The sequence below is a fragment of the Hyaena hyaena genome, unplaced genomic scaffold (genome assembly GCF_003009895.1).
Source record: "Hyaena hyaena isolate Hyena2069 unplaced genomic scaffold, ASM300989v1 scaffold_254, whole genome shotgun sequence".
NCBI lineage: Eukaryota > Metazoa > Chordata > Mammalia > Carnivora > Hyaenidae > Hyaena > Hyaena hyaena.
The window spans coordinates 1,534,412-1,545,336 of record NW_024080890.1 but is presented as its reverse complement, the minus strand read 5'-3'; the positions used below and the strand labels follow the sequence as shown (position 1 = coordinate 1,545,336).

The 10,925-nt window shown below is 54.6% G+C and overlaps 1 protein-coding gene across 1 annotated transcript in view; it reads left to right on the top strand.

The window, feature by feature from the left end:
• The first annotated feature begins 778 nt into the window (after nt 1-778).
• Nucleotides 779-10,925, top strand: part of SLC37A1 (solute carrier family 37 member 1) — a 75,583-nt gene continuing 65,436 nt past the window's right edge. The window contains exons 1-2 of the mRNA XM_039245504.1: nt 779-831; nt 4,134-4,194. The gene's annotated coding sequence lies outside the window, so the exon portion shown is untranslated. The remainder of the gene's footprint in view (nt 832-4,133; nt 4,195-10,925) is intronic.

Below are 10,925 nucleotides of genomic sequence, written 5' to 3'. Positions count from 1 at the left end.
CCAGAAACTGGCTTAAGCAAACCCTATTCTGGATCACATCGTTAGTAAGCAGCGGGTGCCAAGCCACAGCACTGGAGAACCCTAAAATTTACAACTTGATTGATGTCCCATGCAAATTAGTCAGCGTCCCCTCCTCCCAAATCTTTCAATCTACAGGAATTTCACTACCCTGCAGGTTTAGCACCTGTCCAAATAAAGCAATACGGGTAACAACAGGGCCGCCCCCTCCCCCGCCTCCCGCAGCAACACGAGATCTGATCCGAACTCTTCCTTCCAGAAGAGTTCCCTGGATCAGATCAGGCTCTCTCCCTCTGAGAGACCTGGGAAGATTTCATCAGGCCAAGCTGGGTCCTGGTAGCCCCAGACTCCTTGACCCCTAGCTCCCAGGTGACCCCGAAGTGCCTGGCGATCACTAAGGCATTGTTCTCAAACTCTGAAGGCCCTCAAAATGCCCCCTTAACTCATCCTCTTCCTTCCTTTGGGGTAATGAGGGGCAAAAAGGGGAGGACATCACCAGAAGGGGGTTTCTTCCCTGGGAAAAAAAAGGAAGAAATACTCCTCTACCCCTTAAAAACCTTTCCAGGGAGGCCCTTCCCATAATTCACCCGCAAAGGTCTCCCATCATGCCCCAGCGAGCCCTTCCCATCACCCACCACGAGGCGTTTCCCATCATGCCCCAGCGAGCTCTTCCCATCACCCACCACGAGGCGTTTCCCGTCATCCCCCAGTGAGCTCTTCCCATCACGCCCCAGGAGCGATTTCCCATCCACCCCTGCGGGGAGCTTGCAGGGATGCAGCCTCCGTGATGAGTGGACGGCGCGCCGGCCTCGGGTGAGTGGGGAGCAGAGCGCCCGCCCAGCTCCGTTTCCCCAGTAGGAACTTCTCTTCTCGCCCTTCCCTAGTGTGAGTGAGGAGGCCCACCCGTCTCCACCTACCTGCCCTCCCCCAAAACCGGGGCCAGGCTGGAGGGGTGCCCCCAGCCTCTGCCGCGGGACTGCTCCAGAGGGGAGGGCGGGCTCCCGGAAGCCCTCCTGGGGGCCATCACCCAACTGCACAGCTTCCCGACCCACTTCTGAGCCCAGGGCTGGAGGCCTGGCGGTTGCCGTGGCAACTAGCGGAGTCCTGGAGCGGTCCCTTCTGAGCTCTTCAGGACCCTGCACGCTAAGCCGCAAGAACCGAGGGCGGCGGGAGGGGGGCCAGCGGGCCTGTTCCGCTTGCTTACGTCTGTGACAGCTCAGGTAGGAAGCAGCAAGATGACTTCAGGCCCATCTTAGCCATGGAAATGGCCGGCTCTTTGTTAAAATTGCTTGTGTTCTTGGAATTGTGTGCATGTTATATGTATGCACACATTTAACCGTGCGTAGATACAGATGTGTGGGTACATCGATGTAGATACACAGCTGTTTTGAAAACAGGAATTACAGCTTCTCTTTTTTTTTAGAGAGAGCGAGCGAGAGCATGCGTGCGTGTGGCAAGGGGAAGGACAGAGAGAGGAAGAAAGAGAATCCCACGCAGACTCCAGGCTGTCAGTACCAAGCACCATGTGGGGATCGATCTCACAACCATGAAATCATGACCTGACCCAAAATAGAGAGTCCGTCGCTCAACCTACTGAGCCACCCTGGCGCCCCTAGATAGATATTTTATAAAGATATTTTTAAGTTTGTTTATTTTGAGAGAGAGAGTGTGTGTGTGTGTATGTGTGTGTGGAGGGGGGAAGAGAGAGAGAGAAAGACAGAATCTCAAAGAGGCTCTGCACTGTCAGTGTGAAGCCTGACACAGGGGTCTATCTCACAAACTGTGAGATCATGGCCTGAGCCGAAGTTAAGAGTCATTTAATCAATTAAGCCACCCAGCCCCCCCCAACAGATAGATATTTAAAAACAGGAATTGCAACGTCTTTTTTAAAAAATAAAAGACTTGTGGCAACTGGGTGGCTCAGTTGGTTAAGCGTCTGACTTTGGCTCAGGTCACGATCTCATGGTTTGTGAGTTCAAGCCCAGCGTTGGGCTCAGTGCTGACAGCTCAGAGCCTGGAGCTGCTTCGGATTCTGTGTCTCCCCCTCTCTCTACCCCTCCCCTGCTTGCACTCTCTTTTTCTCTCTCTCTCAAAAATAAATGAACATTACAACAAATAAAAATAAAAGACTTTTAATGACATTTAGTGGATAGGAGTCAGACGCAGGGTTGGAACCCTAGCTCTGTGTATTCCTTTCTGAAGTCAGTTTGTCCATCTTTAAAATGGGGTATAGCTAACTGCCCTCCTAGGCCCATTGCCATGTCTAAATAAAATGTTTTTAATGAGCGTAGCCCAGTGGGGAGCACTTAGTAAGTGCAGGCTGTTATTAATAAGTATCCTGTGTTACCCACGTCATAAACTAAGCACCTTCTATCAGTAGGTCTTTGGTGAACTTTGACTCCAGTTTATTGTAATTATTTTCAGTTGTCATTTCTTCCTTGAAGAGGTGGTTCAACTGGGTAATTGTGACAATCAGAGGTTAGGCTGTGATCAAGAGATTTCACTGAATGCTTGTATTCATTAGTGCTGACATACCTGAGGGCAGGAAGAGACTGAAGTTTCTAGAAATATATGGACACGTAGGTTCTTTTTTAAATGTTTACTTATTTTTGAGAGAGAGAGAGCATGAGCAGGAGAGGGGCAGAGAGAGAGGGAGGGAGGGAGAGACAGAATCCCAAGCAGGCTCTGCACTGCCAGCGGGTGGGGGGTGGGGGGGAACACCTCATGAATCACGAGATTGTAACCTGAGCCGAAACTAAGAATCAGATGCTCAACTGACTAGGCCGCCCAGGCTCCCTAGACTTGTAGATTCTTACGTGCAGGTGGCTCTTTGAACAGTTTGAAGCCACGCCTCTCATGCTGATGGGGGTCAGCAAAGAGGACACAAGCAGGTATACACACCTCCCTGAGGTATGTGGTTTAATGGAAGGATGTTGAGAACCAGGTCATCAGGAAACAAAAACAAATCCCCCGTCCACCCAGGAAGTGAAACCGTTCGGGAATCCAGCACGGCCAGCGGGGCAGGGAGGGTGCCAGAGTCCGCCGGGGCGGGGACGGGAAGTCTGGAAATGGTGTAGACCGGCATCGCTTGCTGGGCAGCAACTCAGGGGAAGATGTGGCGGCTCATCCGTGTCCCCTGCCCGCCGCATAGCACACAGAACGTGTTCAACCAACACATGCTTATCAACTGAAGGTTAGATATCATTGTGCAACAGGTCTGTAAGTTATGCAACACTTAGAAAAAAGAAAAAAAGTAAAGTACAAGTTTTTATTCTTTGTTTTCTTCTGGCATACGATCTGGGGCTTTTACTTCTCTTAAATCAGATTCAATTTTCCAGGGGCCTCTCGATAGATAAGTTAAGTAATCATGGCTGAGTGTGTACTGGGCTCCTGGCTCTGATATTAGGGGCTCTGAGGAAGGAAGGACAATGCACAGACCCAGCTAGGACAAATTTAACATTAATCCATGCTATTTAAAAAAAATTACCAAAAGTCTGATCCCTTGTGGCTTCAGCTTGGAGCCCTAGTCTGAAAAGGGTGTCCCCCTCCTGTCCTAGAGCATGTGTAAGATCAACCTTACTCTGCCATCACGGATGGCCCTGGCGGGGCCCATGGCGGCGGAGGGGGGGGGGTTCTCAAGGGACAAGGGGCGGCGCCTCGCAGGGCCTGCGGTTGCATCAGGTTCTCTGGGGAAGGTGCCGGGAGGGGCCCGCCAGCTGAGTGACTTCTCCCCCGACAAGGCTTGTCCGGCCCAACCTGCAGAAAGGCCACGAAACCAAATAAGATGATGAGTAAACGCTCTGGAAACGCCCCGTGTGGTAGAAATGGAATGTGTATATTTAGCTCAGGTTTTTAAATCTCTGACCACGTACTGTTTGCTCCCTACCAAAGACTACGGGTTCCCGTACGGCAGTCATGTAGCAGAGCGAAGCCGTGCTCACCCCCGGGCCCACCCCCAGAGTGAAGGAATGAATCAGTGTGAACGTCTGCCTGTATAGAGCTCTGTCCACACCCCAGGCCCGCCTGTGTGGGGTTCAGTTGTGTACGGGTTACAGGCTCCTGGACCAGAGGGAGGAACATGGAGACTAAATGCACCTTTCCGTGTTGCCTTCTAGAATGCCAGCCCCGCCCCGCTCTCCGGCGGAGTGACTGATGCCCACGGGTCCCTCGCCTGCTGTAAGTCATTCTTCTCCTGGCTCATTTGATGGACGGAATGGCATCTCATGGTGCCTTGACCTTGTGCTTCCTGGAGTATTTGTAGGGACAAGCATTTTCCCCTTAAGGCTTATTCTTCCCCTGCGTGAACTGCTGTGTGTTATTTAGATCATTTTTCTCCAGGACACCCTCCTATATCAGCACATGCTGTTCTTTCTCAAATGCGATTCCTGGTTCCCATATTTCTCTTCACCTTGAATGCCTCACCCCACCGCCACCACCTTGGGGCTGCTTTCCAACCTGCGTTGAGCTCCGGGCCCCCTCCCTTCTGTTGCCTTCCTGCCAGTCGTGCCTTGTGCCTCCCAGTCAGCCTCCCTAAGTGCTCCCAGGGCCTTGACCCCCATAGCCTAGCACAGAGCCCGACACAGGGCCAAGGCTCAAATGATTAAAAATTACTAAGTGCTTTTTGCAAAATGGGTAAAATGCAATGACATATAAAGAAGGAAGTAAAGCCGACCAGTGACCTCGCCTCCCAGGGACAGCCGTTCCTGGTTTCGGCGTGAGTCCTTCCAGGCTGTTAGAAATGCATGGATATTTGAACTTGGTAGGAATGGTTTCATCTCTCGCTTGTACCGTTCCGTGGCGCACACGTCAGCTCCTTCAGAAGTGCTTTGAATGACTGAGCAGGATTTCACCTTGAGGGTATGTCAGAATTATCTTGACTCGATCAAGGTTTGATTTTAAAAAAAAGAGTGGAAATGTTTCTTACAAGTTTGGAGGAGGGACAGAGCGTTCCTTAAGCATTTTCTTTACATTATTAAGGAAATACCGGTTGAGGTGTCTTTTCCGGCCCCTCCTCATCCCTGCTGTGGGCTGACCACCAAAAGTGCCGCCTCGGCTCTGGGCGCGAGCCTCGCCTCTGCTTACGGCCCTGGCACCTGCTTGTAACTATGTCTTTCTCTCCCTCCCGGGCCTGCTGTTTAACGGTCCAGGTGCCAGGACAAACCTCTTAACAGGCAGGAGAGCTGCGGGAACCATTTCCCTCGCCCCCGACAAAGGGGAGAGCCGTGAAGGGTTTGAACGCCATCTGAGTACTACTACTGGGCACTGAAAACCGGGGTGCGACCCACTGTGGGCCACACCAGGCCCCTGGCTGCCCCCCGACCCCAGGCATTGCCCTAACTCATTGGTGTGATGTTTCTGGCTTGAGCTGCAGGGTCTTCATATAGGGGCCCTAGAAGTTTCCCCGCAGAATGGGATGGAAATGTAAAACCCCACACGTCTTAAGCAAGGTCAGTTGGGTGAAGATAATTTCATCTCACCAGCGCGCTCCTTTGATGGGCTCCTTCGAATGTTCAGAATCTTGTTTGATTCACAAAAGTTACAATATCAACAAAATACATTATTTTTTTTCTAAGAGACTTTTAAAATTATTTAAGTCAGAACTGGAAAACGTGTAACCTGCTTGAGGATTTGGGGGGATTTGGAGGCTTTGTGGCTTGAAGTTTGGTGTCGTTTCATACCAGCTAGAGGGTGAGCTCCCTGAGCTGGTCACCTGCCCCTTTCCTCCGTGTGGCAGGGACGGCGCCTGACATGACAGAGCGCTCAGTGGCCCTGCATTAGAGGAGAAAACACTGAGGCATAAACACGTTCTGGAACATTCCATGGTGACACATCTAGTTAAGTGCTGATCGGCCCAGCAGCAGTAGCGAGGAGCACACTTGCAGGAGGGAGGTGGGCGTGGGCAGCCAGGCCACTCTTTGACACCCGTCCACTGATGTGGCACTGCGTGGCCCCTCACAGATGCCTCTGCATTTGCCGGCGAGGGGGTGGGGGGGTGGTGGCTGCAGAGTGACCCATAGGAACTTTGGAGGCACATTTGACTTTAAAACCTCTGTTAGCTTTATGCCACGGAACCAAACCTGAACACGGCTTACACTAAAGACAGGGGTCAGGAAATCAAACTCCATTCTTATTTTATTATTTTTTAATTTTTTAGGTTTATTTATTTATTTTGAGCAAGACAGAGACAGTGTGACTAGGGGAGGGGCAGAGAGAGAGAGAATCCCAGGTAGGCTCTGTATCATCAGCACAGAGCCCACCGTGGGGCTCAAACTTAGGGAACTGTGAGATCTTGACCTGAGCCGAAACCAAGAGTCGGACGCTTAACCGACTGAGCCGCCCAGGTGCCCCAAACTTCATTTTTAGAAGAAATTGGCAAATTGGGGCACCTGGGTGGTTCAGTCAGTTAAGCATCCGACTTTGGCTCCAGTCGTGATCTCATGGTTTATGAGTTCAAGCCCCGCGTCGGTCTCTGTGCTGACAGCTCAGAGCCTGGAGCCACTTTGGATTCTGTGTCTCCGTCTCTCCCTGCTCCTACCCCCTCCCCACCATCTCTCTTTCAAAAAGAAATAAACATTAAGAAGAAACTGGCAAGTCAACAAAATAAGCTGCTGACAGGGACTCTGTAGTTCCCTCTTAGCCCAGCGTCCAGCATACGCCCGGGAACCGTCCCTCTTTCATGCTGATTTGCTGTGTTTGCCAGTATTTATGGCGGAGCCACCGCACGCTTGTGACCTGTCATTCAGCATCAAGGGTTTATTCAGTGTCTCCTGGGTGCCGGGCTCGAATCTAGGTGATAAGGATTCGCAGACGGACAAAAGGGTAAAAAAAAATCTCTGCCAGGTGTCATCCTAACCTGTGACCTCCTTCACCGTCACATCAGCCCCCAGGGAACCGTGCGTGAGGGCTGGCGCTCCGGAGGGTAAAGGGAGGTTCCCAGGGCCCCCCTCCAGTAAGAGTGGAGAACTGAACAGAGATCGCCTCGCTCTCCTGCCGGAATTCTGACCTTTTGATGAGTGGAGATAAAATGAAGTTTCTCTTCTCCTTGTTAAGTAAACCCGTTCTGATTTTACCTTTCCTCGTCTCTCTAATAGTGTTAAATGCTTTGATTTTTCTGAGTCTGAGGCCAGAATGGCCAGAGCTCCGACCAGAGAGGTCCTCCCCCCGGGAACTGTCTGCTGCTCCTGGGGATGTGCCCTGGCCTCGTCCCCTGGCCCCCGCAGACACCGCTCGGGGACAGAAGGTCCTTGTTTTAAACCGGACTTCGCATGGCAACCCCAGCTGCTAGCCCAGGGCATATTTTGCACACAGTAGGGTATCATTCTTCGTGGTTCTTTGTCATGAAAGACGAACCTTCCAGCAGGTGGAGTGACTCCTCCCTGCAAATTGGGGGGCGGCAAAAGCTGACCCCTGAGGTTGGATCTGCCCACCTTCGTCCTCTCTCGAGGTCACTCGGGTCACAGACTCTGGCTCATTCTGTGACACACACAGGCTGGCACCGAGAGAAATTCGCGATATCATTACTCTCCGTCTCTTGGGTGCCAGCACCTGCTGCCCTCCAGGGAGCGTCCGCTGCTGTTCCCGTAAATCCTCTTGATTGTCCCCGAACACCAGAAGCCATCTCCTCCTCTTCCCCTTCAGCCCCTGACTTCACTTTCTGCGCCCAGGGAGAGCAGATGACGTCCCTCCTGGAGCCCAGGAAATGATCTGTCTCCATCCGTCCCGGTCCCCTCCCGAGCCTCACTCCTCATCACGTGTTTTGGATTCCTCGTCTTTCTGCCCCTGGAGGGACCTGTGTCCTTGAAGCTGACAGCCCCCCTTCCTGTGCTCACCGATTCCCACTCGCTCTCGTGGCTTCGTAGGATGGCGCCTCCAGAGAGAACTGGCCGGGCCCGGGTCGGGGCAGCCGTGTGAGGCGAGCCCAGAACGTGTTGTCACGTGAGAACGCAGGGACGCTGTCAGAGGACCAGGTCGTGGCAGAAGGACTCGGGAGACAATTACAGGCGGCTCCTTCTGGCCAGAACGGGCGAAGGAGGGAGAGCAAGGGCCGCGGGCCGGAGCACAGCCAGGCGCCTGGCGCCAGTGCACGTAACAAAAAGGGCAAGTGGAAGCGAGAGGAAGCCGGCTGGTAACGTTCGAAGCGTGCTAGGTCGGCAGGCACGTTACCCTGAAACTTGGCCAACTAAGGAAGGGCTTCCCTGCCTTTCCAGTAGGCACCGCAGCTCAGAGCCGAGTAACCGACCGGGCAGGCCCGTCCGTAGGGAAGCGCGCCGCCGTTTCACTCCTTCCGTGATTCCCGCTCCCGGTGAATAACCGACTCGGGCAGGGGACGCCCGCTGTCGCACGTGCTGTGCCCCTCGGTGCCCGAATCTGCCCACCGCCAAGTTCAGGAAGGGCAGGGGGCGGAAGGACACGTGAAACCGCATCGCGAAGGGGGAGGCTGCACCGCACGAGTGTGAGAAGCTGCGGGACTGGCAGCCGCCTCTGCACCGGGGACCGACGTGCCGGGGGGGAGACGGGCGCGGGGCCCATCTCCAGGCGGGGAGGCCGGGGGGCACATCAGGACGAGGCGTGTGTGGACTGTTTGGAACCCCACTTAAAAACACACATGACGGGCGCCTGGGGGATTGGTCGGTTGAGCGTCCAACTTCGGCTCAGGTCATGATCCCATGGTTCGTGGGTTCAAGCCCCGCGTCAGGCTCTGTGCTGACAGCTCAGAGCCTGGAGCTGCTTCAGAGTCTGTGACTCCCTCTCTCTCTGACCCTCCCCTGCTCACGCTGCCTCTCTCTCTTCCTCAGAAATAAATAAAACATTAAAAAAAAAAAAAAGACACAACAGTGGGGCGCCTGCCTGGGCAGCTCAGCCAGTTAAGCGTTGACTCTTGATTTAGGCCCAGGTCGTGATATCACTGTTGCTGGGTTCGATCCCCGCCTGGGGCTCTGTACTGGCAGTGTGGGGACTGCTTGGGATTCTCTCCCTCTCTCTGCTCCTTTCTTGCTCTCGCTCTCTCCCTCGCTCTCTCTTTCGCTCTCTCACAATAAATGAATACACTTTAAAAACAAATACAATAGTGAGAACGTAGGACAGGCAGGGAGGTGAGAGCACAGCTGGGTATTTGATGCTGTTTCGGGGATTACCCTTGTCTGCTTGTGTGGTGGCTAAAACCATCTCTTTTAGACATACGTACTGAGCATTTGCAGATGAAATACGGCAAAACAGCCCTGGGGCGGGAAGGGGGTCCAAACGAGGAGGGACAATCGGGCACGTGTTGGCAGTTGATGCACTTGATGAAGTGAGCAACGGGCGCCCGGGGCCTCACCCTCGTGTTCTCTCGCCTTCTGCCTGTGCGTGGAAACGTCCGGACACCGCAAATGTGCCCTTCCTCCTCCCCAGGCCCCGCTCCAGCTTTGGGTCCTTCCTTTCCGCCCAGGCTCAGCGAACCCTCCCGGAGAGGTCTGTCTGCTCTATGCGGCCTCCACTTGCTCGCTCCCCACTCCGCCCCCCTGTAAGCCCGGACTCCTGTGCCCCATCTGACTCCCTGGCCTTCCCCCTCCCCTTCTGGAAACTGCCCTCCTCGGGCTCTTGGACAGCACCCCTGCCGGCCTCTCCCACCACGCTAGCCACGGTTCCCCGCTTCTCTCCGCCTGGCCCCTAAGTGCTGGCGTCCCTGGGCTCCATCCTAGCCTCCCGCCTGGGAGCTTCTCCCCTGCCCTGCACTGCTGTCCACACCCGGCGCCCCCACCAGCCTGCAATTCTTCCAGAGGCTCTAAAGCCGCACATCCAGCACCCCCTCCCCCAGGGCTTCCCAAGCACAAATAAAGTCCTCTCCCGCCTGCCCCCTTCATGTGTCCTGCATCCTTCTCTCCAGGACGACTCGCCGCTCACTTAGCTGCCCAAGCCCGACATGTGGCCCAGCCCCGGCTCCTTCCTCTCGCTGCCTCCTTCCTCGTCTCCTAGATCTGTCTCCAGCCCGCGCTCCCCAGCAGCCGTGTCTCGGGCCCGGACAGCTGCAGCAGGGGCCCCTCTCTTGCGCCCTGCGTGTCCCCTGTTGTGACGTGGAGCAGTGTCGTGATCACCGGTTACCCGTGTGACATATTCCCTAGCCGGACAGTCTCCGAGCCTCACGCCGGTCTCTGCCTCCCAGAGTTGTGCTGTGGCCGTGGGGCTCCCTTGCCTCTCCCTGCCTCTCAGCTTGGGTCAGTGCCAGGGCAGGACCTGAGACGTAGGACTGTCCACTCCCTGCTCGTTCCCTGCCGGGCCACCGCCGGACAGCAGCCACACCCCTCCCAAGCCCCTTCCCGCCCAGCAGCTCTGGCCACGGCCTCAGCTCCACTTCAAGTGCCCAAAGCTTCCTAATGTTGCTGGCCTGAGGACACAGCCCCGCCCCCCATTAATTTCCCTACACCCTGTGCCCTGCTCAAACTTCCATCATGCCCCCCCGTCCCTCCTTTCCCCTGCTCCGCATATTCCTTTTCTTCCTGGAGCCTCAGAAAGTGACCTTACTTGGAAATAAGGTAGTCGCAGATGTAAATAGTTAAGAGGAGGTTATATTGGAGTAGGGTGCGCCCTACAGCCCATGTGGCTGGTGTCCTCATAAGAGGGGACACAGAGCCACAGACCCACGGGGAGATGCAGCATGATGAAAAGTAGTTTGGAGCCATGCGTCTGCAAGCTGAGAAACCCCAAGGACAGCCAGCGCCCCCAGAAGCTAAGAGAAAGGCCCGAAGTGGACTCTACCCCGGAGGCTGCAGAGGGAGCATAGACCTTGATCTCAGACTTCCAGCCTCCAGAGCTGGGAGACAATAAACTTCTGCTGTCACAGCGGCCCTGCAAGATGCCCCTTCCTCGTGCTTACATCAATTTGCCTTTGAGTGCAGCGGCCTATTCCTGGCACACGCCTCTTGCTCTAT